Source organism: Salvelinus namaycush, chromosome 20 (genome assembly GCF_016432855.1).
Source record: "Salvelinus namaycush isolate Seneca chromosome 20, SaNama_1.0, whole genome shotgun sequence".
NCBI lineage: Eukaryota > Metazoa > Chordata > Actinopteri > Salmoniformes > Salmonidae > Salvelinus > Salvelinus namaycush.
This window is the reverse complement of record NC_052326.1, coordinates 27,983,394-28,011,048: the sequence shown is the minus strand read 5'-3', so window position 1 is coordinate 28,011,048 and position 27,655 is coordinate 27,983,394. Positions and strand designations below refer to the sequence as shown.

At 45.8% G+C, this 27,655-nt stretch overlaps 1 pseudogene; it reads left to right on the top strand.

Annotated features, from left to right (window-relative positions):
* Positions 1 to 11,573: 11,573 nt before the first annotated feature.
* Positions 11,574 to 27,190, top strand: LOC120064741 (annotated as a pseudogene).
* The last annotated feature ends 465 nt before the right edge of the window (positions 27,191 to 27,655 follow it).

Sequence of the window (27,655 nt, the reverse complement as noted above, 5' to 3'; positions counted from 1 at the left end):
GCGAAAAATGCAAATCAATCCCAGAACCACAGCAAAGGACCTTGTGAAGATGCTGGAGGAAACAGGTACAACAGTATCTATATCCACAGTAAAACGAGTACTATATCGGCATAACCTGAAAGGCTGCTCAGCAAGGAAGAAGCCACTGCACTAAAACCACCATAAAAAAGCCAGACTACGGTTTGTAACTGCATATGGGGACAAAGATCGTACTTTTTGGAGAAATGTCCTCTGGTCTGATGAAACAAAAAAAGAACTGTTTGTCCATAATGACCATCGTTATGTTTGGAGGAAAAAGGGGGAGGCTTGCAAGCCGAAGAACACCATCCCAACCGTGAAGCACGGGGGTGGCAGCATCATGTTGTGGGGCTGCTTTGCTGCAGGAGGAACTTCACAAAATAGATGGCATCATGGAGGAAAATTATGTGGATATATTGAAGCAACATCTCAAGACATCAGTCAGGAAGTTAAAGCTTGGTGGCAAATGGGTCTTCCAAATGGACAATGACCCCAAGCATACTTCCAAAGTTGTGGCAAAATAGCTTAAGGACAACAAAGTCAAGGTATTGAAGTGGCCATCACAAAGCCCTGACCTCAATCCAATAGAAAATTTGTGGGCAGAACTGAAAAAGCGTGTGCGAGCAAGGAGGCCTACAAACCTGACTCAGTTACACCAGCTCTGTCAGGAGGAACGGGACAAAATTCACCCAACTTATTGTGGGAAGCTTGTGGAAGGCTACCCAAAACGTTTGACCCAAGTTAAACAATTTAAAGGCAATGCTACCAAATACTAATTGAGTGTATGTAAACTTCTGACTCACTGGGAATGTGATGAAAGAAATAAAAGCTGAAATAAGTCATTCTCTCTACTATTATTTTGACATTTTACATTCTTAAAATAAAGTGGTGATTCTAACTGACCTAAGAAAGGGAAATTTTTACCAGGATTAAATGTCAGGAATTGTGAAAAACTGAGTTTAAATGTATTTGGCTAAGGTGTATGTAAACTTCTGATAATTTATATGGTTGAAAGATAATGATGAAATAATTACACTCTGAAACCTTATAACTGTATGAAATTGATTAGAATCCTAAAATTATAATCTGATGATGTGTGTAGTTTTAGTCAGAATTAGGTTAAACACTGTATCTGTATAGTGGGAAAACACAGACTGCCTGAGCAAGGCGTAGCTCAGGATTTGAACTTGTATGGGGGGGGGGGCTGAAGAAAGATACCGAGAACAGTTAGACTGTGTTTGAACCAACCTGGCAGGAACTGAGAACTTATGAGGACAGGGAGGACTTGTCAAGGTTTCTCTAATCTCGGGGGGAATGGAACTGTCGGCTGGGTAGGGATACACAGTGGTGAGAACCATGAAGAAGGATAAAACTCACCTACTGTTTGTGTGTATGTATGTGCGTAGGATATCTACTGTTTGTGTGGAATTATGTGCGCAACTATAAAATGGATGTCTTTGTATTCTTGACTTCAGAGCGCTCCCGTGAATAAACATTTGACTATTGTAGGCTGGGCCTCTGTTTTCATTTCAACCAGTATCTTATAAATTCTGGGTTGCAGACTGAGTAGTTAATTGAAGTTCAGTTTATGAACATTGAGAACATAATTCTCTTAACAACTTCCGACTTCAACTGTATAAGCTAAAACTGCTAAATAATTATTAAACTAGTACCATGGAAAAACTTTTAGCCAGCTGAGTCCACAAAGTTTCTTCAAGAATGTCCTTTTCTAGTTCTTTTAAAATCTCAAATTGTTGAAGTTGTAATGTGCTGAATCACTTCACAGCAGATCTGACCCATCACATGACTCTTCAAGGCCACAATGCTCCAGTTTTTTCAAGTGCAGTCGCAAAAAACCATCAAGCGCTATGATGAAATTGGCTCTCATGAGGACCGCCACAGGAATGGAAGACCCAGAGTTACCTCTGCTGCAGAGGATAAGTTCATTAGAGTTACCAGCCTCAGAAATTGCAGCCCAAATAAATGCTTCACAGAGTTCAAGTAACAGACACATCTCAAAATCCTAACCCTAACCCTAACTGTTCAGAGGAGACTGTGTGAATCAGGCCTTCGTGGTCGAATTGCTGCAAAGAAACCACTACTAAAGGACACCAATAATAAGAGGAGACTTGCTTGGGTCAAGAAACATGAGCAATGGCCATTAGATCGTTGGAAATTTGTCGTTTGGTCTGGAGTCCAAATTGGAGATTTTTGGTTCCAACCGCCGTGTCTTTGTGAGACGCGGTGTGGGTGATCGGATGATCTCGGCATGTGTATTTCCCACCGTAAAGCATGGAGGAGGAGGTGTTATGGTGTGGAGGTGCTTTGCTGGTGACACTGTTTAGAATTCAAGGCACACTTAACCAGCATGGCTACCACAGCATTCTGCAGCGATACGCCATCCCTTCTGGTTTTCAACAGGACAATGACCCAACACACCTCCAGGCTGTGTAAGGGCTATTTGACCAAGAAGGAGAGTGACGGAGTGCTGCATCAGATGACCTGGCCTCCACAATCCCCCAACCTCAACCAAATTGAGATGGTTTGGGATGAGTTGGACAGCAGAGTGAAGGAAAAGCCGCCAACAAGTGCTCAGCATATCTGGGAACTCCTTCAAGACAGTTGGAAAAGCATTCCAGGTGAAGCTGGTTGAGAAAATGCCAAGAGTGTGCAAAGCTGTCATCAAGGCAAAGGGTGGCTACTTTGAAGAATCTCAAAAAATACAATCTATTTTGATTTGTTGAACACTTATTTGGTTACTATATGATTCCATATGTGTTATTTCATAGGTTTGATGTCTTCACTATTATTCTACAATGTAGAAAATAGTAAAAATAAAGAAAAACCCTTGAATGAGTAGGTGTTCTAAAACTTTTGACCGGTAGTGTATGTGCCCACTGGGTATTGCCCGTATAGACTACATCACTGCTGTCAAGTCTTACTGCCAAACGTTTTTCAAGTTGGATAGTCTTTGAATGCCGACAGCAGTCGCACCATTGGAAGAAACACTGTAGTTTGGACTGTAGCCTACAAAAGCTTATTCCTGCTCTTTTCCCGCAAACACATTTGGTTTGTCATAGTGTTGGTCATAGTGGTCTCTGATTTGTGGCCAGACTTGCTCAGGTGGAACAAACTGATTAGAGTGTTATCTGAATTAAAAAATGATCTTGGAAGTAATCCTTTCGTTTTTCAAAAGTATCTAATTGGATTACAATATTTCTGCTTGTAACATAAAAGATTACAGTTAGGCCAAGTTTTTTTGTAATTGTTGGGCCCTGTTAAGAAGCATCATACTTCAAATAATCATTGCACTCATTAAAAAGTCTCATGGCTGTGGGTAAGAACGACCATCTAAACCTTTCTGTGGAGTTTCTGGACAGCTTCTGTGCTGCATTAGAGTGCTGTGGATTGGTTGCATGACATTGTCCATCATCATGTGAGCCTTGGCTTGCAGCCTTTTAATAAACATGTCCTGCGTTCAGGGTTGTGGAGTAACGGTTTAGCCTACATGTAATCAGTTACATGTAACGGATTACAAAAAACTAACTGTAGTCGGTGACATTACCATAAAATATGTTGTCATCAGATTACAGATACTTTTGAAAATCTAGATGATTACTTCTAGGATCCAAAGGTTATCCAACTTGAATAAACGCTTGGAGGGAAGGACAACAGCAGTAGTGTAGCCTACAGGTGATACTGATAACATTTATTATTCATATCTAGGCTACATAGCACAATGATGTGAACCACACTGCTGAGCTCTCATTTATTTGCGGTTTACGGATTGAGGTTGTTGTGAATGGCTGTTCACAAATGTATGCTATGTGTATTTTAACCAATAATGGTTGAATTAAAGAAGTTTAAAAAGCCTATCATTCATCGTTTTTGCAACAAGGGTGTATTCATTACCGAAACCGTTTACCGTTTAAGAACCAAAAGGAAGCAAACCGAGAGTTTCTATTGGACGAATTCAGGTAGTTCCCTCGTTCCATCCCGTTTTCTTCCATTTAACAAACGTTTGGAAACAGAATTGGAATAATGAATACGTCTCATTGGACAGCCAGTGAAAAATGCGCTCTTTTTTAAATTTAACCTTTATTTAACTAGGCGAGTGTGTTAAGAATACATTCTTATAATGACGGACTACCCCGGCGACCCTGTGCCAATTGTGCACTGCCCTATGGGTCTCCCAATCACGGTCGGATGTGATACAGCCTGGAATCGAACTAGGGACTGTAGTGACGCCTCTTGCCCTGAGATGCAGTGCCTTAGACCGCAGCGCCACTCATTACATCAAATGTGAAAATATCTGGTAAGATATTAGGAACATGATCAAGTTGCTGATCATATGAATGTTGCTTGAATAATCTTCATCGAACAAACAATGTCGAACCAAAAATGAAATGTATTTTGTACCAGCAATTTTTGCTGACATCACAACCGCGTCAACTGCATCCCCTCGCCGCTTTGTACAGCGGCACTGTTCCCACAAGAGCTTAGCGGCAGCGAGACGACTCATTTGCATAGCATCAGTCAGCCTAGGAACAAGGACAAGCTGAGCTGCTGCGCTTGTCTGACGAAGCAGCAACAAGAACCAGAAAAATATACATTTGAGCACCATAAAGGGCGGTCAATCCGCGATATGGTTGTCGGAGCATGGAAGCTCCAGAAGATGTGTCGGTCCGTGAACAGCTTTTCCACGACCGAGTCAGAGAGACCATAGTAAGTACAAGCTGTAGGTTACACGTTGACTGCGGTGAAACGGAAAGAGCTTGCCTGTTGAGGGAGCGCTCTCACTGCATTTGTCATCACCAGCCAGTTGCAAATGCAATTGTTTATATCTCATAAAATGTATAAAGAATAATATGTGTGGGTGCAGGCTATTCCAGGGAACTTGCTTTTAGAATTTGTGTATGTGTTTCATATTTCTCAATAGCACTTTGCCGTTCCTTTACTATTGTACCAGCATCCACTTTTATATACACCTGTCTACAATGTAACAACAAACATAAGACATTTAGTTCACCAAGTAATTCAGGATAAATATTGCATTCGTGTGCTAAATTCTTAATAGTAATAATCATAATATATGTAATTTATAACCCAATGAGTTATAAATTCTCAGTGGACTAGTCTATCCAGATGTTGAAAAATTCATCAACATCTCAGCATCATTGAAATGTACAATGTAGCCTAACTTCAATGTAGCCTAACGTCCAGCTCTAAAAACGGAGTAACAAGGCATGAAGAGAACTTGGGTATTTGTGGTAAAGATGATTGTTGCACTGGTATATGTGCACAACTCACAGTTACGTGATGTCACACCTGTTTCCATTTTTCTAGTGTTTTGGTGTAGCATGAACTGTAGTGTGAAATGTAGTTATGCCAGTGTTTGGTATATGAACCGCATTAAATGTTATATGTAGTCATCAACCTGTGATCTTGGCATAATGACTCTATCACTACAGCATCACAGAGAAGTGACCTATGACCCTGCTTAGCACAGTAGATCTCCATCTCTCTTCTACCTGTCTGACTCACTGATGAGTCATTCCAGACTCCCTTCCTCTGTCTCTACCTCTCTAACACCCATTCCTGTGAATTAGTGTTTCTTCTCTGTGTGTGTTTGTGTGTGTATGCAGACCTATGTGGGCAATTGAGTTTCTATTCCCATGCACTTGTGTCCTTACTGTATTAGTCTGGACAGAGGGTGCAGCCTTTTAATCAAGTAGTGGTGGTGCTGTTCTGTTTTTCATGGCCAACATTTGCCCTTTGAAAGGCTGTTGAGTCTTAACAAGTAATGTGCATAGTTACCAGTAATCCCATTCTCCCACTGTAACAGAATTCGTCCTCCTCTGACGAGGAGTAAGAAAGGTCGGACCAATGCGCAGCGTGGTAAGTGTCCATTATATTTAATAATACTGAACACGACAACAATACAAAAATAACAAAGTGAATAGATAAGAAAACCGAAACAGTGCCGTGTGAACACACAAACACGCAAGACAACCACCCACAAAACACAACAGAAAACAGGCTACCTAAATATGGTTCCCAATCAGAGACAATGACTAACACCTGCCTCTGATTGAGAACCATATCAGGCCAAACAAAAAACCCAACATAGAAACACAAAACATAGATAAACCACCCAACTCTCGCCCTGACCATACTAAAACAAAGATAATACAAAAGAACTAAGGTCAGAACGTGACACCCACTTATATTTTATATGATGGGCATAAAAAGTAACCACTTATTTTGTGCTTGACCTACATCTTTTGTTCTGTCTTTATGACGTCAGTGTCCATCCCACTGACGGAAAGGAAAAACTGGATAAATCCTTCAGCACACAGGACTTGAGTTTGTCTAGTGGGCGGGCAGCCTAGCCTAACCCGAGTGTTAATAACACAACTGCGGAGAGAGCCAGACTGAGAGAGTGAGAAAACGTTTCTAATGTGAAGGGCAGAAAGACAAAGAAAAACATATATAGAAATAAAGGCAGAATGACAGGTGGACAGATAGATTGACAGGTGGGGACAGACAGATACACTACATGACCAAAAGTATGTGGAAGCTGCTAGTCGAACATCTCATTCCAAAATCCTGTGCATTAATATGGACTTGGTCCCTCCTTTGCTGCTTTAACAGCCTTCCCTCTTCTGGGAAGGCTGTCCACTAGATGTTGTAACATTGCTGCAGGGACTTGCTTTCATTCAGCCACAAGAGCATTATTGAGGTTGGGCACGTATGTTGGGCGATTAGGCCTGGCTCACAGTCAGCATTTCAATTCATCCCAAAGGTGTTCGATGGGGTTGAGGTCAGGGCTCTGTGCAGGCCAGTCAAGTTCCTCCACACCAATCTTGACAAACCATTTCTGTATGGACCTCACTTTGTGCACGGGTGCATTGTCATGCTGAAACAGGAAAGGGCCTTCCCCAAACTGTTGCCACAAAGTTGGAAGCACAGAATTGTCTAGAATGTCATTGTATGCTGTAGCGTTAAGATTTCCCTTCACTGGAACTAGGGCCTAGCCCGAACCATGAAAAACAGCCCTAGACCATTATTCCTCCTCCACCAAACTTTACAGTTGGCACTATGCATTCGGGCAGGTAGCATTCTCCTGGCATCCGCCGAACCCAGATTAGTCCGTTGGACTGCCAGAAAGTGAAGTGTGATTCATCACTCCAGAGAACTTGTTTCCACTGCTCCAGAGTCCAATGGCGGTAAGCTTTACACCACTCCAGCCAACGCTTGGAATTGCGCATGGTGATCTTAGGCTTGTGTGCGGCTGCTCGGCCATGCAAACCCATTTCATGAAGCTTCCGACGAACAGTTATTGTGCTGACGTTGCATCCGGAGGCTGTTTGGAACTCGGTGGTCAGTGCTGCAACAGAGGACAGATGATTTTTACGCGCTTCAGCACTCAGCGGTTCTGTTCTGTGAGCTTGTGTAGCCTACCACTTCGCGGCTGAGCCGTTGTTGCTTCTAGACATTTCCATTTCACAATAACAGCGCTTACAGTTGACCGGGGCAGCTCTAGCAGGGCAGAAATTTGACAAACTGACTTGTTGGAAAGGTGGCATCCTATGACAATGCCACATTGAAAGTCACTGAGCTCTTCAGTAAGGCCATTCTATTGCCAATGTTTGTCTATGGAGATTGCATGGCTAGGTGCTTAATTTTATATACCTGTCAGCAACAGGTGTGGCTGAAATAGCCGAATTCACTCATTTGAAGGGGTGTCCACATACTTTTGTATATATAGTGTAGGTGGGGACAGACAGACGGATAGGGAAGTGTGTGCATCAGAGCTGAGCCAGGGAACACTGTAGTCCTCTGGACTAGAGCAGGTGAAGGTGCTCTCAATGGGGCTCTGTCTGTCTGTCATGGACTGCAGCAGATAGGAAAGTGAAGGATAATCAGGACAGGGGAAGAATAACTATAAGGCCTGTGGTGTTTTGTCCTTCACAAAGGACTGTCTTGTTGTGACTGAACACGATGACTCTGTTTGTTGGGATGGGAGGCTCAACTTTAAGCCCTGAAACTAGGCCATAGATTTTTCAGTAGATGCTGCTTGTTTACGCTGTGAACCCTCCATGGTTCTCCAACTGTCATTTGTTGGCAGTTTTCTCTCATACAGAGTAGAGCTTTTGTTTGGGTTATTAGTGTGCTGTGCATTAGCTGTTTGGGCTATGATCGTGTTGGGCATTAGCTGGTTAGGCATTGTGAAATGGGCTTTGTCCTCTCCCCCACACTCCCACCTCTCCATCAAGTCCTTATAGACCTAACAGCTTTACAGTCTGTGGATTGAAAACCTCTCTCTCCACGAATCCTCACACTGCCAAGCATGCACTCCATTCTCTTTGAGCTGCCAGAAATCCTAGGCCTGTTTCAGTCCAGCTATAGTACACTATTCTTCAGCTTGTATCTGAGTACTGACCAAGTACTGGTTTTAGATCTCTTGCTTTTATACAGAGGAAGCTTTTAGTCACACATTATGTATTAAAGATTCTGAAAGTCTTAGTTGGCTATTTGGGAGCACTGTGTCACTGTGGCATTGTCTTTCAGTTTGGGAAATTAAGTTGTTATTAGGTACTTGCTACAGTTACATACTATATTGTGGTCCATTGGCTCTTACTTACAACTCAACTCTGGTATAATTGCAGTGACATCAACACATTGTTTCTGTCAGTAGATTTATTGGACTCCAAAAAAGATGTAAATTCAAATAAAATAAAATAAAATTGTATTTGTCACCGAATGCAGTGAAATGCTTACTCACAAGTCCTTAACCAACAATGCCGTTAAGAAAAAACAAGTGTTAAGAAAGTATTTACTAAATAAACTGAAGTAAGCAATAAATAAAATAAATAAATAAAATAATAATAATTTAAGAGCAACAATAAAATAACAATAACGAGGCTATATACTGGGGGTACCGGTACAGAGTCAATGTGCGTGGGCACAGGTTAGTCGAGGTAACTGAGGTAATATGTACATGTAGGTAGAGGTAAAGTGACTATACATAGATAATAAACATAATAAACTCGGCCTTGTCTCAGGATGGTAAGTTGGTGGTTGAAGTTATCCCTCTAGTGGTGTGGGGGCTGTGCTTTGGCAAAGTGGGTGGGGTTATATCCTGCCTGTTTGGCCCTGGTATCATCGGATGGAGCCACAGTGTCTCCTGACCCCTCCTGTCTCAGCCTCCAGTATTTATGCTGCAGTAGTTTATGTGTCGGGGGGCTAGGGTCAGTGTTATATCTGGAGTACTTCTCCTGTCTTATCCGGTGTCCTGTGTGAATTTAAGTATGCTCTCTCTAATTCTCTCTTTCTCTCTTTCTTTCTCTCTCTCGGAGGACCTGAGCCCTAGGACAATGCCTCAGGACTACCTGGCATGATGACTCCTTGCTGTCCCCAGTCCACCTGGCCGTGCTGCTGCTCCAGTTTCAACTGTTCTCCCTGCGGCTATGGAACCCTGACCTGTTCACCGGACGTGCTACCTGTCCCAGACCTGCTGTTTTCAACTCTCTAGAGACAGCAGGAGCAATAGAGATACTCTTAATGATCGGCTATGAAAAGCCAACTGACATTTACTCCTGAGGTGCTGACTTGTTGCACCCTCGACAACTACTGTGATTATTATTATTTGACCATGCTGGTCATTTATGAACATTTGAACATCTTGGCCATGTTCTGTTATAATCTCCACCTGGCACAGCCAGAAGAGGACTGGCCACCCCTCATAGCCTGGTTCCTCTCTAGGTTTCTTCCTAGGTTTTGGCCTTTCTAGGGAGTTTTTCCTAGCCACCGTGCTTCTACACCTGCATTGCTTGCTGTTTGGGGTTTTAGGCTGGGTTTCTGTACAGCACTTTGAGATATCAGCTGATGTAAGAAGGGCTATATAAATACATTTGATTTGATTTAAACAGAGTAACAGCAGCGTAAAAATATGGGTGGGGGGTTGGGGTCAATGCAAACAGTCTGGGTAGCCATTTGGTTAGCTGTTCAGGAGTCTTATGGCTTGGTGGTAGAAGCTGTTAAGAAGCCTTTTGGACCTAGACTTGGCGCTCCAGTACCGCTTGCCGTGCGGTAGCAGAGAGAATAGTCTATGACTAGGGTGGATGGAGTCTTTGGCAATTTCTAGGGCCTTCCTCTGACACCGCCTGGTATAGAGGTCCTAGATGGCAGGAAGCTTGGTCCCAGTGATGTATTGGGCTGTACGCACTACCCTCTGTTAGGGCTGGGCGATATATCAAGTTTTATCGATATATTCAAGTTTATGTTTTAGCGCGATATGGAAAATGCCTGTATCGCAAGAATCAACGTTCTGTTATAATGTTGTAACGTTTTACAAATGCAGCCTCTCACTGTCAGCCCAATGTCGAATCATGTCCCAATTGCGTGACAACACGTGCACAGAGGTCATCCACCCATCACAACCCTAGACAACCTTTCACAAATCGTAACCACGCCGGAAAGTGTAGCGACGGTAAAAGTTCCACCAAAATGGAAAGTGAGTGGGCCAGCTCAGCCTCTCGTGAGGATGAAATCATCCCCAAAAAGGGCAACAATGTTTTTTCAGTAATATGGAAGTGGTTCGGGTTTAAGAGGTCTGATGTTCAGCAAACGAATGTCCTGTGCAAAATGTGTTGAAAGACAATTAGAACGAAACGCCTTCAACCAACAACCCCTTCAATCACCTGCAACTGAAACACGCGGTGGAATGTGTGAGACTACGCAATGCCGCTTCCAGTCGCCCGATTCCCAAAACGTCTGCTAAAAGACTACCATAGCCGCATCCTTTTCAAACGTAATCCCTTATGACAAGAAAAGTTTGAGGTGGAAGGAGATAACGGATGCAGTGACCTATTACATAGCGAAAGATATTGTAGCGACCCGCACAGACAGCTGTGTGTTATGTGTTAGGCTAGTAGGTGGTTGTGTTGTACTGACCAGTACCCAGTGTTCGCGGGGTCTGACATGTCAATCAACCTGCTATCTGCCAATCACGGGAATGCCTGGAATGTTCTGATGCCGGGCATCCTTGCGGTTGGCGGAGTGGCGTGGAGGGGGGTTGGGCAGGGGGATGGAGCATTGGAAGTTAAGACCAGGTTTAGCCTTTGTTCTCTCTCTTACGTCTGGGCTTCACAAGAGAAGGTCACGATTGGCTTGTGGGTCATCTGTCCTTTGTTTGGCGTGGGCTATGGCCAAACAGTAGCCTGTGTAAAGTTGGTTTAATAAACCGTCAATTCGCAAACTCAATCCTCTGTCTGGACAATTGTTCATTTATGATCTAGTCAGGTCATTACATTGGTGTCAGAAGTAAAAATGTTGATAAAAGTTAGCCAGCTAGCTAGCTGACTTATGTGGCTAGCTACCGTAGGTGAGAACGGTGGTTGAAAATGTTTCGAGGGAATCCGAAAGTGAAGGTGGAGGTAGGGGACGATTATGGCTAAGGAGGTGCGTGTGCATGGACGTCGGAGGTTCTGGCTGAGGAGATCGCCAGGGTTCTGGAGCCCAGAGGCCGCTTGAGGGAGGACGTTAGAGTGATGGCGGCTGAAGCGGGCATGAGTCCTTCGTCGACTGTGTTTTGCGCGGATTCTGGTGGGCGGACCGAAGGGGTGACGTCGACGCGGCGGGACGAGGAATCTGGGGCTCAGGATGTAAACAAACATGGCGGCGCCCAGTTCACGGCTGCGTCCGTATCTGTTAAGACCCCAAAGTATTCCGGTAAGGCGGATTGGGAAGCTTTTCATGCTCAGTTTGAACTGTTAGCTCATTTTAGGGGGTGGTCGGATGACGAAAGGGCACTGCAGTTGGCTTTATGCCTCACGGATGAAGCTCTGGCCTGTTTGATATTGATTAGCCCCGAGGACAGACATGATTATGGTGCTTTAGTGGGAGCACTGAGGAGGCGCTATGGACAGTGTGTACAGCCCGGGCTACTGCGCTCCGAACTGAGTAATAGACGCAGGCAGCCTGGAGAGCCTCTACGGGTGCTAGCTAATGACATTGAGAGCCTCTCTCGGCGGGCATATGCTCACATGCCCCCCTCCGTGCAGAGCGAGCTAGCACGGGACCAGTTCATACAGGCGCTCTCTCCTACGGAGCTGCGCATACAGACCCAGCTGGCTCATCCTGAGTCATTGCAGATAGCCTTGGAGATGGCTTTGGAGAGGGAGCTGGTGTGGGCTGGGGCTTCAGCTGGGGCTTTGGTGGGGGTGCAGGGAGACACACCCTCTGTGCGAGCTGGGGGGCAGAGCAGCCCGGAGCTGGAAAAGCCTGCATGGGTGGCTGAAATGACAGAACTCATTCGTCCTGTGTCGCTACAGGCGGCACAAAACACACGCCCTGGTCCCAGGGTCTGCTGGGGTTGTGGCCAGCCAGGCCATCTGCGCCGAGATTGCCCCATGTCCCCCAGAGCTCAGGGAAACGGCTCGGGGTCCGCATAGACCGGGTAGTGCGGACCCCTGGCTTTCTATCCCAACCACCATCTTCTTCAGGAGGAGCCCACCGGCACAGACGGGGAAGCAAGGCTCCACTTCCCCCAGAAGCAGACGAGGGCAAGCGGATGGAGCCTGTTGTTGTGGTGGGCCGGACCTGTGTTGGGGACTTTTGTCATGTCCCTGTCACTGTGGAGGGGGTGCCCTGCTCCGCCCTGGTGGACACTGGGTCCACAGTAACCCTGGTGAGGCCAGATATTGTGCCAGGTTGGACTCAGTGTGAACCTACAACTGTGCAGCTCCGCACAGTCACAGGTGAGCTGGCACCCATGAAAGGGAAGGGAATAATGACTCTGACAGTAGGGGGCAGGACTGTGCGTCATTCTGTGTGGGTGGCGGCTGTGCAGGACCCTTGTATCCTGGGGTTGGACTTTCTTAGGAGCACAGGCTGCCAGTTAGACCTAAATAGGGGCACACTGAGCTTCCAGGGAGGGCCGGGAGTCACCATGGACCCCCCTAATGTCACATTCACTCAACCCAACAAACCTTTTACTCCAACAGTTAAAGCAGCAGAGACTCATGGCTGCCCCCCCTCCCCCACAGCTGTGTGTGACTTTTCCCCAGCCCCCCTGTCACCTACGGCGGTGTGTTACATTCCCCCAGCTACCTCCATGACACAGCCCTCTGTGAGCCCGGGCCGCGCCCCCCCAGCCCAGCTACCCCAGATGGCAGAGGAGAGGACACTGTCTGCAGTGATGGCGATATGGGGGAGGAACTCTGTTGGTCTTGACCCCGAGCAGCAGGAACGGTTGTGGCAGTTGCTGTTTGAATTCAGAGACAGCTTTGTGCTGAGTGAGGAAGAGGTGGGTCAGACTCATCTGGTGCAGCATGAGATCGACACAGGTGATGCTCGACCCATCAAGATGCGTCCCCGCCGTATCCCGCTGGCACGCCAGGAGGCGGCAGACAAGGCTGTGTTGGAGATGCAGCGGGCAGACTTCATTGAGCCCTCAGACAGCCCCTGGGCGGCGCCAGTCGTCATGGTTCCGAAGAAGGGGGGCAAGCTGAGGTTCTGTACGGACTACAGGCGGCTGAATGAGGTAACCAGGAAGGACTCATACCCCATACCACGTATCGATGAGTCGCTGGACCTGGTTAGGGGGTCCTCCTGGTTCTCCTCACTAGACCTCCGCAGTGGCTACTGGCAGGTGCCCCTCTCCCCAGAGGCCAGAGCCAAAACTGCGTTCTCCACTAACAGAGGACACTGGCAGTTCAAGGTCCTGTGCTTTGGCCTGTGCAACGCTCCAGCTACTTTTGAGCGTTTGATGGACAGGGTGCTGGATGGCATCCCCCGACAGCAGTGTCTGGTATACCTCGATGACATCCTGGCCCATGGCAGCTCCTTCCAGTCAGCCCTGGGGGCGCTACGGCGTGTGCTGGAGAGGGTGGATGCCGCAGGTCTGAAGCTCCACCCCGAGAAGTGCCACTTCATGAGGAGAGAGGTGTCCTTCTTGGGCCACCGAGTGGGGAAGGAGGGGATCAGCACCATGGAGGACAAGGTAGGGGCTGTCAGAGACTGGCCCACCCCCACCGACCAGCGTCAGCTGAAGAGTTTCCTGGGCCTGGCCTCGTACTACAGGAGGTTTGTACGGGGCTTCTCAAGCGTTGCTGCTCCACTGAACCGCCTGCTGCCGAAGGACAAGGCTTTCACTTGGACAGTGGAGTGTGAGGAGGCGTTCAACACCCTCAAACGTGCACTGATCGAGGCCCCCGTGCTTGCCCCCCCTGACCTCACCTTGCCCTTTATCCTGGACACAGACGCGAGCAATGTGGGCATGGGTGGGGTGCTGGCCCAGGTGGGGCCAGAGGGGGAGAGAGTGGTGGTGTACTTCAGCAAAACATTTGACAAACATGAGCGCCGCTACTGTGTCACCCGGCGGGAGCTCTTGGCTGTTGTGGCTTCCGTCAAACACTTCAAGTACTACCTGGGTGGTCTGCCCTTTACTGTAAGGACTGATCACTCTGCTCTCCAGTGGCTCATGTCTTTCAGAGAGCCAGAGGGGCAGGTTGCACGCTGGTTGGAGGAGCTTCAGCCGTATGACTTCACGGTGGTGCACAGGGCAGGGGCACGCCACTCCAACGCCGACGCCATGTCCCATCGGCCCTGTACTGCAGACGGCTGCCGCCACTGTGAATGGAGAGAGGGACGGGAGAGAGAGCTGTGTGCAGAGGAGGGGGTCTGTGCCACAGTGTGTCGGGCGAGCGGGCCTGTCTGCTGTGAGCTGCAGACTGTCGACGTGGCTGAATGGGGGCAGCAGCAGGGACGGGACACAGACCTACAGCCAGTGCTACAGTGGGTAGAGGCGCAGGTGAGGCCACCATGGGAAGAGGTGACAGCGCTCTCACTCGCGACCAAAGGGTTGTGGTCAAAGTTTGAGAGACTGCGGCTGGCTGATGGCGTGCTACAGCGGGCATGGAAGGAGTCAGCTATGGGAGAGGAGAGGTGGCAGGTGGTGGTCCCAAAAGCATTGCGGGAGGCTGTGCTCCAGAGTACTCATGGGGGGGTGGGGACTGGACACTTTGGGGTCACAAAAACACTGCGCCGTCTCCGTCAGGGCTTCTACTGGGGGCAGCACAAGAGGGATGTGGAGGACTTTTGTCGCCGCTGTGACAACTGCACAGCGAGAAAGGGCCCCCCAGGCCGCTCTCATGCTGAGCTCCAACAGTTCCCAGTGGGGGCTCCCATGGAGAGGGTGGGAGTGGATGTAGTTGGGCCGTTCCCCACCACAGACAGTGGAAACCGCTGGGTGCTCACGGCCATGGACTATTTCACAAAATGGCCCGAGGCCTATGCTCTGCCTGACCAGGAGGCAGAGACCATCGTCGACGCCCTGACAGCAGGGATGTTCAGCAGGTTTGGAGCTGCAAAGTCCATCCACAGCGACCAAGGCAGAAACTTTGAGTCCCGTGTGTTCGCCACCATGTGTGAGAGGCTAGGTATGCACAAGACCCGCACTACTCCTCTCCATCCTCAAAGTGATGGCCTTGTGGAGCGCTTCAACAAAACGCTTGGACAGCAGCTGGCAATCGTCTCTTCCAAACACCAGCGTGACTGGGACAAGCACCTGCCTATGGTCCTCATGGCATGCCGCTCCGCTGTCCAAGACTCCACCTCCTGCACGCCTGCCCTCCTCATGCTGGGGAGAGAGATCCGCACCCCTGCGGAGATGGCGTTTGGTCGGCCCCTGGATAGCCCTCATGTTCCCCCGGGGCCGGAGTATGCCCGGAGACTCCAGGACCGCCTGGAGACAGCCCACACCTTCGCCAGAGAGCAGCTGGTGAATGCAGGTGTGAGGCAGAAGAGGAACTATGACGTGCACACCCGGGGAAGGCACTTTGTGGCTGGGGAGCTGGTCTGGGTCTACAGCCCCCTAAGGAAAAAAGGCAGATGCCCCAAGTTGGACAGTCACTGGGTGGGACCCTGCAGTGTCCTGGAGAGGGTAGGGGAGGTTGTTTACCGGGTGCAGCTTCCTCCCAGGGGGAGAAAGGTGGCACTGCACCGGGACAGGTTAGCCCCATACAGAGGGGCCTCTTCTCCCCAAACCCTAGGAATCCCCACAATTCCCCTCTCTGGCAATGACATTCTCCAGGCACCCACCCCCAGGTGCCGCAGACAAGGCTCCAGACAGCCCACTCCCCCTGTCTCCCCCCCTGTGTCACCGCGTGGTTCCCCAGAGCCACGGACTGTATTACCCGTTCCCGCTTCCTTGTCCCCCATATCCCTGCCTTCATCCCCTGGTTCCCAGAGGGTCACTCTGCGACCATCACGGCCACGCAGGCAAAGGAGACCTCCGGGTCGCTTCAGAGACTTTGTTTGTTCCCTCGGGGACGAGGGACTTTGTGGTGGGGGGGCTGTGTAGCGACCCGCACAGACAGCTGTGTGTTATGTGTTAGGCTAGTAGGTGGTTGTGTTGTACTGACCAGTACCCAGTGTTCGCGGGGTCCGACATGTCAATCAACCTGCTATCTGCCAATCACGGGAATGCCTGGAATGTTCTGATGCCGGGCATCCTGGCGGTTGGCGGAGTGGCGTGGAGGGGGGTTGGGCAGGGGGATGGAGCATTGGAAGTTAAGACCAGGTTTAGCCTTTGTTCTCTCTCATACGTCTGGGCTTCACAAGAGAAGGTCACGATTGGCTTGTGGGTTATCTGTCCTTTATTTGGCGTGGGCTACGGCCAAACAGTAGCCTGTGTAAAGTTGGTTTAATAAACCGTCAATTCGCAAACTCAATCCTCTGTCTGGACAATTGTTCATTTATGATCTAGTCAGGTCATTACAATATGGTTCCAATCTTTACAGTAGAAAAGCCAGGCTTAAAAAGCCGTTATTTACAGTTGACCACAAATATCAGCTGCCAAGCCGCAAGTATTTCACGGAAGAAGCCCTGCCGCGATTATATACTGCTACCCGCGAAAGAGTCGCAGAGAAGCTGGCTAGTGTTTCTTATTTTTCCACCACAGCTGATCTATGGTCGAGCAGAACGTCAGAGCCACACCTAAGTTTGACAGTCCACTACATTAATGAAGACTGGAAATTGCAAAATGTCTGCCTCCAGACGTCTTACTTCCTCGATGATCATACGGGTGAAGTAAAAGCCCAGGGCCTCAAAGACTCTGGCATCGTGGAAGATGAGCGAATACCGACAGGTGTGCGTGACAGCTGACAGCAGGAGCAACATGATAAAAGCATTGCGCTTGAACAACTGGACCCGCCTGCAGTGCTTTGGGCACAGGCTTCACCTCACCATCGGTAAGTGTGACATTTGATAATTAAAGTGCATTCAAAAATGTTATGTTCAGACCAGCTGTAGGCTAATGCGTTAGTAGTTGTGTCATTCTGCCAATCCAATAGCAAATAACCACAGGCTGTTTTAATTATAACAACAAATTAACTAAATTAATACATTTTCAATCAAAATTATTACATAAATTACATATTGTAACGGCAGCCTTCCCTCTCTTCACTAGAAGAGGGGGTGAAACAGGGATCGGACCAACACGCAGCGTAGCCAGTGCTCAACATGTTTAATTAAACAAAAAACAGTGAACACTTACAACGAACAAAATAACAAAGTGTGGCAAACCGAAACAGTCCTATCTGGTGCAGAACACAAACACAGAGACAGGAAACAACCACCCACAATCCCCAACACAAAACAAGCCACCTATATATGATTCTCAATCAGGGACAACGATTGACAGCTGTCTCTGATTGAGAACCATATTAGGCTGGACACAGAAACAGACAAACTAGACACACAACATAGAATTCCCACCCAGCTCACGTCCTGACCAACACTAAACAAGCAAAACACATAAGAACTATGGTCAGGACGTGACACATATTCAAATAGCTAGTGGTCAAACATTCGTAAGCAATAGAATAGACGTGTGGGTGTGTGTTGTTCATTTGTTTTGCACAAATAATTAATATATTTTGTATATTAATAAAGATAATTCAGTTAAGAATTATGTCTTGGCCTTTTTTAATTTGTTTAGAGAAAAACAAGAAATCGAGATATATATTGTGAATCGTCCAAATATTTGAAAGAAATTGAGATATTACCTTTAGGCCATTTCGCCCCCAGCCCTACTACCCTCTGTAGTGCGTTGCAGTCGGAGGCCGAGCAGTTGCCATACCAGACTAGAGGTCGACCGAGTATGATTTTTCAACGCCGATACCGATACCGATTATTGGAGGACCAAAAAAGCCGATACCGATTAATCAGCCAATTTGTTTTATTTTATTTGTAATAATGACAATTACAACATTACTGAATGAACACTTATTTTAACTTAATATAATACATAAATAAAATCAATTTAGCCTCAAATAAATAATGAAACATGTTCAATTTGGTTTAAATAATGCAAAAACAAAGTGTTGGAGAAGAAAGTAAAAGTGCAATATAAGAAAGCTAACGTTTAAGTTCCTTGCTCAGAACATGAGAACATATGAAAGCTGAAGGTTCCTTTTAACATGAGTCTTCAATATTCCCAGGTAAGAAGTTTTAGGTTGTAGTTGTTATAGGAATTATAGGACTATTTCTCTCTATACCATTTGTATTTCATTAACCTTTGACTATTGGATGTTCTTATAGGCACTTTAGTATTGCCAGTGTAACAGTATAGCTTCCGTCCCTCTCCTCGCTCCTACCTGGGCTCGAACCAGGAACACAACGACAACAGCCACACTCGAAGCAGCGTTACCCATCGCTCCACAAAAGCCACGGCCCTTGCAGTGCAAGGGGAACAACCACTCCAAGTCTCAGAGCGAGTGAAGTTTGAAACGCTATTAGCGCGCACCCCGCTAACTAGCTAGCTATTTCACATCGGTTACACCAGCCTCTTCTCAGGAGTTGATAGGCTTGAAGTCATCAACAGCAGAGCTGCTGGCAAAACGCACGAAGGTGCTGTTTGAATGAATGCTTACGAGCCTGCTGGTGCCTACCATCGCTCAGTCAGACTGCTCTATCAAATCATAGACTTAACTATAACATAATAACACACAGAAATGCGAGCCTTAGGTCATTAATATGGTCGAATCCAGAAACTATCATCTCAAAAACAAGACGTTTATTGTTTCAGTGAAATACGGAACCGTTCCGTATTTTATCTAACGGGTGGCATCCCTAAGTCTAAATATTCCTGTTACATTGCACAACCTTCAATGTTATGTCATAATTACATAAAATTCTGGCAAATTAGGCGGCCCAAACTGTTGCATATACACTGACTCTGTGTGCAATGAACGCAAGAGAAGTGACACAATTTCACCTGGTTAATATTGCCTGCTAACCTGGATTTCTTTTAGCTAAATATGCAGGTTAAAAAATATATACTTCTGTATATTGATTTTAAGAAAGGCATCGATGTTTATGGTTAGGTACACATTGGAGCAACGATACGCACCGCATCGATTATATGCAACGCAGGACACGCTAGATAAACTAGTAATATCATCAGCCATGTGTAGTTAACTAGTGATTATGATTGATTGATTGATTGTTTTTTATAAGATAAGTTTAATGCTAGCTAGCAACTTACCTTGGCTTACTGCATTCGCGTAACAGGCAGGCTCCTCGTGGAGTGCAATGTAATCAGGTGGGTGGTTAGAGCGTTGGACTAGTTTTATTTTTTATTTTTTTATTTCACCTTTATTTAACCAGGTAGGCTAGTTGAGAACAAGTTCTCATTTGCAACTGCGACCTGGCCAAGATAAAGCATAGCAGTGTGAACAGACAACAACACAGAGTTACACATGGAGTAAACAATAAACAAGTCAATAACATGGTAGAAAAAAAGAGAATCTATATACAATGTAGTTAACTGTAAGGTTGCAAGATTGAATCCCCCGAGCTGACAAGGTAAAAATCTGTCGTTCTGCCCTGAACGAGGCAGTCAATGACGGCCACCGTTCCTAGGCCGTCATTGAAAATAAGAATGTGTTCTTAACTGACTTGCCTAGTTAAATAAAGATTAAATAAAGGTGTAAAAAAAAAAAAAATAATAATATATATTTTTTTAAATCGGCCAAATCGGTGTCCAAAAATACAGATTTCCGAATGTTATGAAAACTTGAAATCGGCCCTAATTAATCAGCCATTCCGATTAATCGGTCGACCTCTATACCAGACGGTGATGCAACCAGTCATATGCTTTCGATGATGCAGCTATAGAACCCCTGAGGGGGTGACGGAGAGGACTTGACAACTTGAAGACCTTCTCTGGTGTTTGTTTGCCCTGTGCGAACCCACTCACCTCTGTTACAGCAACACTCTGGGTCTACAGCAGCATTGTGTGGATTTTCTCTGTAGATTGAATTCTTGTCTTTATACTTGCAAATAGAGATGAGAAAACTAATAACTGAATAATAGAGGATTGCTGATTTATTCCAAACGTTAGCATGGATTAATCATAGGAAGCTTGATCCTGATCATTGATCTTAGTGTTTTTGTCTCCACAGATCTGTGTCCTGCTTTTCATCTGTCTCTACATCGTCTCCTATCTGGTCATCACCCACTACAACAGGAACGCTGAGTTCACCACAGGTACGTGTGAGTCTGTGAGGCCAAAGTCAGGGGAGTGGAGGTCAGGTCACAGGCTGCAAGGTCTGCTGGGTTTCTGCAGCTCAGTACTCTACTGATTAACTGTAAAAGTCATTGATTATACTGTTGGTATTTCTGTATGTCTGCCAATATCCTCCTTTGGTCCTACATGTGGGTTTTGTATTACAGCCAGGATGGACATATACAGTATATAAATGCATATCTCAGCATATGTTTGCCCTTACTTCACACTTCTGCGTATAGGTTTTGCATATCAACGTTAACAAGTTGCTGTTTACCATGAAGGGGCCATAATTTATGTGTGTGTGCATGTGCACGAGCTAGGATGTTTTTAACTGTAGCAACCCCACCACCTCACTTGTGAGTGTATGTTTGCGTCAGGAATTGACAGTAAGCATTGGTATTGGGGACGGAATGCTTTCCAAAATACACTCTGGTACAAATTACAGCCAGAGCCTGTTATGCAACCTCCCTCTGTTGGCCCCCTCCCTCGGCCTCAGGGGCGCAGGGAATGTTATTTTTATTATTATAATTTAAAAAATTAGGGGGACAGTAGCTTTAATATTGCAGATAGATGTTGGGTTGTAGTAAATTAATTATTTGCATAATTTCTAATCCTGAAGGAATGTTACCCTGGGATACCCTCCGTAGGGCAGACACAGTGCACAACAACCCCCCCCCCCCCCCCCCCCCCCCCCCCCACACACACACACACACACACACACACACACACACACACACACACACACACACACACAACCAGCCCCCACCCAGTCAGGAATGTAGGGTCCGCAGCACCCCATGGACAGCCAGTGGGGAGCCAGTAATGAATATGGGTGTTGGGACTAGGGGTTTTCACAAACCAGATGTTTCTGGCTAAAGTTTCGTTCTAGTAACCTCTCTTGTGTAGCGTGATTTTAAACCATGTACGAAGCCAGAGAGAGAGAGAAAGAAGTGAGGAGGAAACACAGCGATCCATGGGTTTTTACTTTAACCAACAAAGGACTCTGCACTTTTGATAGCCTGTCTTCTTTTGCTTGTACAAAACTATGGTATACAAAATAAATTTCAAAGCCTGTGTCAAATATGATCATCCTTCAGTTTTTAGGACTACATTCTTCATCGTAATGGGTGGGGTTAGCAAATTGTTTAATACCACCCCCAACCCTTTTCCCAACACTTGCACATGCATTCTAAATTGTGCACCAATTTGTTCAGTTGTTGGAAACAGCTGACCTATCTGATCAATATCATGATCAGTCACAGATCAGGGCCACACACAGATCAGGGCCACACACACCTACACACAGATCAGGGCCACACACACCTACACACAGATCAGGGCCACACACACCTACACACAGGTCAGGGCCACACACACCTACACACAGGTCAGGGCCACACACACCTACACACAGATCAGGGCCACACACAGATCAGGGCCACACACACCTACACACAGGTCAGGGCCACACACACCTACACACAGATCAGGGCCACACACACCTACACACAGGTCAGGGCCACACACAAACACATATGGGGGTCCAGACATTACTGTACTGTGATAAGGGTTAGCTACATATAAGGGTTAGTTACATATTTGATATTTCTATGTGTCATATAGGAATGCAGCTTCTTTTTGTAAAATCTCTTTCTCTCTCTCACTCTTTCTCTCTGTCTTTCTCTAGGCTGTGGCTCTGTACTTTCACTCTCTCTGTCTCTGTGGGCGCTGTTCTATTCCTACATCTCTCCATCTTCTCCAATGAGGTCCTGCTCTCCTTCCCACACAGCTACTACATGCAGTGGCTTAACAGATCTCTTATACATGGTAAACACACACAAGCCCCTACATGAACATACTCACATAGATAGTTACGCTGACACACGTTGTCAGACCCACCTAATGTATGCTGACATTTTGTACGTGGTTTGAGGTCCTGTGCTGTTGAAAGATTTTCTTAGTGCGCATGCTTCACATATTTAATTTTTATTCCTATTGAATTTGTTCAGAGAAAAATGACAGTCCACCCCAGGTTACAAGGGTGCAAATATGACCTTTACTCAGTGATGATGATAAGACAGATATGATATGAGCTCCTGCAGATATGAGCTCCTCAGAACCTCAACTTCTAAAACGGACTGTTAGTGAAGTTGAATCAGAAGACGATAGCATGTAGACAGAACAGGAGGCTGCTAATTATTGCTGGAATGGAGTGAATGGAATGATAACAAATATATGACAACTATGTGTTTGATGTGCTCGACACTAGAGGTTGACCGATTAATCGGCATGGTCAGGGTATATGCAACAGTTTGGGTGGCTCGTTGTGAACTGTGAACTAATTTGCCAGAATTTTACATAATTATGACATGACATTGAAAGTTGTGCAGTGTATCAGCAATATTTAGACTTAGGGTTGCCACCTGTTCGATAAAATACGGAACGGTTCCGTATTTCACTGAAAGAATAAACGTTTTGTTTTCTAAATTATAGTTTCCGGATTTGACCATATTACTGACCAAAGGCTCATATTTCTGTGGTTATTATATTATAATTAAGTCTATGATTTGATAGAGCAGTCTGACTGAGTGGTGGTAGGCAGCAGCAGGCTCGTAAACATTCATTCAAACAGCACTTTACTGCGTTTGCCAGAAGCTCTTAGCAATGCTTGAATCACAGCGCTGTTTATGATTTCAAGCCTATCAACTCCCGAGATTAGGCTGGCAATACTAAAGTGCCTATAAGAACATCCAATAGTCAAAGGTATATGAAATACAAATGGTATAGAGAGAAATAGTCGACACATCATAATTCCTATAATAACTACAACCTAAAACTTCTTAACTGGAAATATTGAAGAACTGGGAATATTGAACCACCAGCTTTCATATGTTCTCATGTTCTGAGCAAGGAACTTAAACATGAGCTTTTTTACATGGCACATATTGCACTTTTACTTTCTTCTCCAACACTGTGTATTTGCATTATTTAAACCAAATTGAACATGTTTCATTATTTATTTGAGACTAAATAGATTTTATTTATGTATTATATTAAGTTAAAATAAGTGTTCATTGTTCATTCAGTATTGTTGTAGTTGTCATTATTACAAATATAAATATAAAAATCGGCCGATTAATCGGTATCGGCATTTTTTGGTCCTCCAATAATCGGTATCTGTCACGCCCTGACCTTAGAGAGCCTTTTTATTTATCTATTTGGTTAGGTCAGGGTGTGTTTAGGGTGGGCATTCTAGTTTTTCGTTTTCTATGTTGGCCTGGTATGGTTCCCAATCAGAGGCAGCTGTCTATCGTTGTCTCTGATTGGTGATAATATTTAGGCAGCCTTTTCCCACCTGTTGTTTGTGGGATCTTGTTTTTATGTAGTGCCTGTGAGCACTCCATTTCTTCACGGTTTGTTTTTTTCTTTATTGTTTTCTGGTTCGTTTGTTTCTTTATTGTTTTCTGGGAGTTTCATTTAAATAAACATGTGGAACTCTACGCACGCTGCGCCTTGGTCCAATCATTCTAACGATTGTGACAGTATCGGCATTGAAAAATCATAATCGGTCGACCTCTACTCAATACCATTCAATTTATTCCGTTCCATCTATTACTATGGAGGCAGACGGTAGCCTAGCGGTTAAGAGCGTTGGGCCAGTAACCAAAAGGTCACTGGTTCAAATCTCAGTGCCGGCAAGGTGGAAAAAAATCTGCTGTTCTGCACTTGAGCAAGGCAGTTAACTGCTCCCCGGTCGCCAATGATGAGGACGTCGATCAAGGCAGCCACCCGCAGCCACCCAACCAGTTAAAAGCGGAAGACACATTTCACTTGAATGCATTCAGTTGTGCAACTGATTAGGTATCCCCTTTCCCTTCGAGCCTGTGCTCCCCAATTAAGGTAGAGAGATAAAGCCTTTCACTGTCTATAACACTGTCTGTCCCCATCTCTCAATGCAGGACTGTGGAATCTAGTCTTCCTCTTCTCCAACCTCTCCTTGGTCTTCCTCCTGCCCTTTGCCTACTTCTTCACTGAGTCTGAGGGCTTCGCTGGATCCAAAAATGTACCTGCTTCAGTGAGAGAGAAGACTGGTTAGAAAATGTGCTTGAGCCAAATCCCCTGAGTATTGTTGTCATGCCATGATGATTGGGATGAGTTGGCTAAAGCACATACAGTGGGGAGAACAAGTATTTGAAACACTGACGATTTTGCAGGTTTTCCTACTTACAAAGCATGTAGAGGTCTGTAATTTTTTATCATAGGTACACTTCAACTGTGAGAGAAGGAATCTAAAACAAAAATCCAGATAATCACATTGTATGATTTTTAAGTAATTCATTTGCATTTTATTGCATGACATAAGTATTTGATACATCAGAAAAGCAGAACTTAATATTTGGTACAGAAACCTTTGTTTGCAATTACAGAGATCATACGTTTCCTGTAGTTCTTGACCAGGTTTGCACACACTGCAGCAGGGATTTTGGCCCACTCCTCCATACAGACCTTCTCCAGATCCTTCAGGTTTCAGGGCTGTCGCTGGGCAATACGGACTTTCAGCTCCCTCCAAAGATTTTCTATTGGGTTCAGGTCTGGAGACTGGCTAGGCCACTCCAGGACCTTGAGATGCTTCCTACGGAGCCACTCCTTAGTTGCCCTGGCTGTGTGTTTTGGGGCGTTGTCATGCTGGAAGACCCAGCCTCAACTCATCTTCAATGCTCTTACTGAGGGAAGGAGGTTGTTGGCCAAGATCTCGCGATACATGGCCCCATCCATCCTCCCCTCAATACGGTGCAGTCATCCTGTCCCCTTTGCAGAAAAGCATCCCCAAAGAATGATGTTTCCACCTCCATGCTTCACGGTTGGGATGGTGTTCTTGGGGTTGTACTCATCCTTCTTCTTCCTCCAAACACGGCGAGTGGAGTTTAGACCAAAAAGCTCTATTTTTGTCTCATCAGACCACACGACCTTCTCCCATTCCTCCTCTGGATCATCCAGATGGTCATTGGCAAACTTCAGACGGGCCTGGACATGCGCTGGCTTGAGCAGGGGGACCTTGCGTGCGCTGCAGTATTTTAATCCATGACAGCGTAGTGTGTTACTAATGGTTTTCTTTGAGACTGTGGTCCCAACTCTCTTCAGGTCATTGACCAGGTCCTGCTGTGTAGTTCTGGGCTGATCTCTCACCTTCCTCATGATCATTGATGCCCCACGAGGTGAGATCTTGCATGGAGCCCCAGACCGAGGGTGATTGACCGTCATCTTGAACTTCTTCCATTTTCTAATAATTGCGCCAACAGTTGTTGCCTTCTCACCAAGCTGTTTGCCTATTGTCCTGTAGCCCATCCCAGCCTTGTGCAGGTCTACAATTTTATCCCTGATGTCCTTACACAGCTCTCTGGTCTTGGCCATTGTGGAGAGGTTTGAGTGTGTGGACAGGTGTCTTTTATACAGGTAACGAGTTCAAACAGGTGCAGTTAATACAGGTAATGAGTGGAGAACAGGAGGGTTTCTTAAAGAAAAACTAACAGGTCTGTGAGAGCCGGAATTCTTACTGGTTGGTAGGTGATCAAATACTTATGTCATGCAATAAAATGCAAATTAATTACTTAAAAATCATACAATGTGATTTTCTGGATTTTTGTTTTAGATTCCGTCTCTCACAGTTGAAGTGTACCTATGATAAAAATGACAGACCTCTACATGCTTTGTATGTAGGAAAACCTGCAAAATCAGCAGTGTATCAAATACTTGTTCTCCCCACTGTACATATCTGGGACAAGGTTAGTGATAAAGCATCATGTACAGTAAATGTGTATATAAGATGTGGTATAACGTTTCTATACTCTCTGTACACAGGGTGTGATGGCCCGTCTGTATGAGACAGCAGTAGTCCTCTTCCTCCTGACCCTGCTGGTACTGGGGATGGTGTGAGTGGCATCAGCCATACTTGATGATAATATGGCCAGTCTTTACGGTAAAACAACCCCTCTTCTCCTACTCCCCTCTCGTTCTCTCCCCCTGTTATGTGACTTTCGTAACCAGTTTTATGTGATTTTTGTCTTTTATCTTCCACCTCTTCACATATTTTGTCTGTTGACGTTAACTAAAAATCTGCAATGTAAGTTTAATTCCTAAATTACTCTAAAATGTGTTACATGTTCTGTCTGTCAGATCTGTGAGAGTATTACCTGCCTTATCTGTACTCCTGCATTTCCTTGTTTGGAGTCCTGCTGCTGTTGTTAGTACAGTACACTTTTACCCATGAATATCCCAGGCCATTGGCATTGTGTATATGTGAGGTTTCTCTCTGTGATACCTGTGTATTATATAAATGTATACCCTGTCTCCCACAGTATGCCTCTGGGATTATCACACATGTTCAGCATCACAGGAAGCCTACTGGTCAAACCAAAGGTGAGTGTGTCTGTGTGAGACTCATGTCAGTGTAGGGTGTTGGTATGTACAGTATGTGTGTGCTGGTCTGAGTCCCTGAACGTCTTCCATCCTCAGCTGCTGGAGGACCTTGACGAGACATTGAGTTGTGCTGAGTTTGAAGAGGCCTCTTTACCCAGGAAACTTACTAGTTAGTCCCATTACATAACCAGGGTTGGGTAGGTTACTTTTGTTGGGTTCTGAGAATATGAAATGTTACTTATTTATGTCACTGATGGAGTGCTAAGTTTGAGGGTCTACAACAGAAGTTAAGGGTTATAGGAGGAAGGTATATACTGTGTGCAACTAAGCTTGGACTGTGTTGAGTGCAGGGATGCGATTACATGTGGCAGACATTGATAAGGGGAGACGGGTGGAGATCTTAGAAACTAACAATGTCACTGAGGGAGAGAGGGTAATGTATAACGTTTACATTATGTCAGTGTATGTAATTGTTAGCCATCAGAGATCCTCTGGGAGGAGAAGAGACACAGTCTGGTATCAATAACCATGACAGCCTTGAGTTGGGGTGGAGTGAGCACTTTGGGGTAGACACCAGTCTCAATGTCAACAGTGAAGAGGCGACTCCGGGATGCTGGCCTCTAGGTTCCTCTGTACAAT